A 3,083-nucleotide genomic window follows, 5' to 3' on the forward strand; every position below is an offset into this window, starting at 1 on the left:
CTCCTTTGTGCTCTGTGCTACAAAAAATATTTGCGTTTTCCATGACTCATAACTTTTCCTTCTCAATCGCTACCAGATGTAGGTCCTGTGGTCCCCGTCCCCATGGCAATGGAGGTTCCAGCAACCATGGCTCCCTTTTGTGGCACCTGCCCTGGGAGCTGGCACTGCTGTGAGCCTGAAGGGGGTGGGGAGGAGTGGGCAGAGGGGAGGCAGGAGGCTGGAGGGCTCCCTGTGGTTCCTTCCCAGGGGCCATTGAACCCTCCTGGGGGGCAGGGCAGGAGGCAGGGACTGGCTGCTGAAAGAGGGATCCCTGCTCTCTGAGGCACCCACAGGTCAGATCTTGGATGCCTGGGGGGCTCCCAGGGCAAAGGGAGGTGAAGTCCCAGAAGGGGCCCAATCACTGAGACACCCTTGGTCTCCCCAAGTTGTGTAAGTTCAGGCTGGGAGAAGATGGAAATTTGAGTTAAGGTTTGCGGGATCAGGGGGCAGTAGTGTGGTGGCTGGGAGGGGCACAGACGCCTGAGCCCCTATATTGCTCACTGCTCATGCTCCACTAAGTCACTGCTCTGCCCTTGCTGAGCCTAGCTGGGCGCCTGTCTCTTCTGGCCAACTTTGAGTCTGTTCCCTCAGTCTCAGTGGCCAACATGGCAGGGTGCCCAAATGAGTCAGAGGCTGGCCAGCCACAGGCCAAGACCGGGAGGGTGCCCAGCTAGCCCGAGGGAAGCGGTGTGGCCCAGAGACAGGGAGCCTGCATTCTACATGCCACCTGACCAAGCCAGGTGTAGGGACTGTGTCCCTGCCAGTGCTTCTGATGACCTACCTGGGGCAGGAGGCCAACTTCTCTCAGGTGACTGAGCCCTTGTACAGGTGACCAAAGTTGACCTCAATGGGGTATCCAGCCAGAGGAGTATTGCCAAGGATAAGATCCCTGAGCTGCCAGTGTACTAGATGGCAGTGCCATGCTGTGGGCTGCGGGGTGACTGGAAGATCCTGGCCACATCGGAAGACTTTGAGCTGGCCTTCAAAATATGGAGATGCAGAGGAGTGAGAAGAGGACTGCCGGGCAGAGGCAAGAGGCCAGCAGAGTCTAGAGTTGGAACTTAGTCTGGGGACAGTAGAAGCCATGGAAAGGTAAGGGTCTGTGACTCAGTAAGGCCATAGGAGACCTGCCCAAGGGGATGACCAGGCTGGGCCACAAGGTGAAAGCCCTGGGAGACAGAAGGCCCTGGGAGACAGAAGGTCACAGATAAAAGGCCAGACCACAGAAGCTGGCTTGGGGACAGGGGCTCTGGGCCAGACAGGCTCCCTCCCTCTCCCTCAACCTCCCCACAGCAGCAACAGGCAGCAGGGCAGGCGGGTGAGGAGAGCAGAGCTCTGTGTGGGGCAACATGCCCTGTTTGTCTGGAGGAGGCCCTGCTGGAGGAAGTGTCCATGGCCCACTGGTCCCCTCGGTCCCAGCCTCTGGTACCCCACCAAGCCACCCCCAACAACCCTGAGCCCCAAGTATAACCGCAGTAGCCAGTAGATCAGAAGCAAGCCCCACTGCCTGTCTTTCAAGCTAGGATTGGTCCTTGTGAGCTTGATAAACAAATGAGTGAGGACAGGTGAACATGCTTCCAGCGTGGTCCTGGAAGACACACACCTGGGCTCCAAGGCTTGGTTTAGGTGAAGGGTGCTGGGGGTGTGTGTGAGTGCAGGCCATGTGAGGTCACACACACAGTTGCTTTTGGGGGACATCTTCACTCAAAGTCCGCAAATAAGAAGTAATCAGAGCACAGTGGGGGAGAAAAGGCACTTTATTAAGAAAGCTTTGGCTAAGATTCTGCCGAGAGGAGCCCATCCTGGGGCACGGGCTGAGGTGGGAGCAGCCCTGCCAGGGGCCTATAAATCCATCTCCTCAGGCCACTGGATTCACCCCTGGGGATCTCACGGCATGTGGGGCAGTGGAGGCCATCAAAACCAGCTTGACAGCTGAGGGGTCAGGGAAGGGAAGGGAGTGACCGAGCCCCTGAGGAGCAGGGACCAGGCTCGGGTCAACCAGACGCCCTGGGGCCTGGCCAGGGGAAAGAGTCTCGGCTCGGGCCACAGCCAAGTAAAGGGACGGCCAGCCAGAGGCACCAGGCCCCAGCCAATAAGACACAGCGGGGGCAGAAGTGCTTCTAGGTCTCAGTCATTGGGAAGGTAGCCTCAACCCAGTGCACCCATGGCCAGTAGAAGACGGTCTCCAGGCAGCAGCCTCTGTCCTTGGCCAGCGGGACACAGGCTGATGGGAGCACTCCAAAACTCAGCCAACAGGGAGAGAGCCGAGGCGAAACACTTGTTAGGCCTCGACCAACGGGGTGGGGCCTTCCTGCTGCTGCGCACTGCTTCAATCAAGGAGCGACTGCAAGACCCAAGGCAGAGAGACTTGGCCTCCTTCAGGCCGCTCAGGGCCTCGGCTAATGGGACGACACCCTGCCCAGTCCGCGCGGAGGTGGGGAAGGCGGCGGGATCTCTGAGGGTCTGCGGCTGCGGCCTGGCCGCAGCCTCCTATAGAGTGGGCGCGCCCGCACTTCCCGGTTCACCCTTCGATTCCAGCTCTTCTTGAGCTGGCTTCTGAATGGGGGTCTTCTTCCGGAGGGTCTCGGGCGCAGACGCGCTGGTCGCCGCCTTCTCGGGCCCCGAGGCCTTGGTTGCGGGAGACGCACGGGCTGGTGAGGCAGGCGGCACTGAGCGCTTGGTCTTCTGCAGCGGCGCCGGCTTCTCCCGGGGGCCTTGGGCGCCGGGAGCCCCCTGGGCGCGGCCCAGACTGCGTGTCTTGCCGCGCATCTCGGCGGCCAGCATGGAGGCAGCATCCAGCGCGCTGCGCCGGCGCCCGTAGGCTCCAAGAGGCCAGGGCCTCAGCTGCGCACTTGGGCCCAGGTCGGCGAAGGTGCAGCAAGCGCCGGTACCTCCTCGGCCAGCCCCGGGGATCGAGAGCTTGGGTAGCGGGTCCGGGGGCTGCTGGGCTCCTCTGGCCGCGCGATGTGTCGCTGGCGTCGTTTCCCTCTTCCTGGGGCTGGGCGCGGTCTCCAGGCCTGAGGCCGGCGGCGAAGGTGCACGGG

General features: G+C 61.5%; 1 pseudogene; it reads right to left on the minus strand.

Moving 5' to 3' along the window:
* Window positions 1–2,529: 2,529 nt before the first annotated feature.
* LOC103253132 lies at window positions 2,530–3,078 on the minus strand (annotated as a pseudogene).
* Between the last annotated feature and the right edge of the window lie 5 nt (window positions 3,079–3,083).

The sequence above is a fragment of the Carlito syrichta genome, unplaced genomic scaffold (assembly GCF_000164805.1).
Source record: "Carlito syrichta isolate Samal-C Ts95f unplaced genomic scaffold, Tarsius_syrichta-2.0.1 Scaffold202748, whole genome shotgun sequence".
Classification (NCBI taxonomy): domain Eukaryota; kingdom Metazoa; phylum Chordata; class Mammalia; order Primates; family Tarsiidae; genus Carlito; species Carlito syrichta.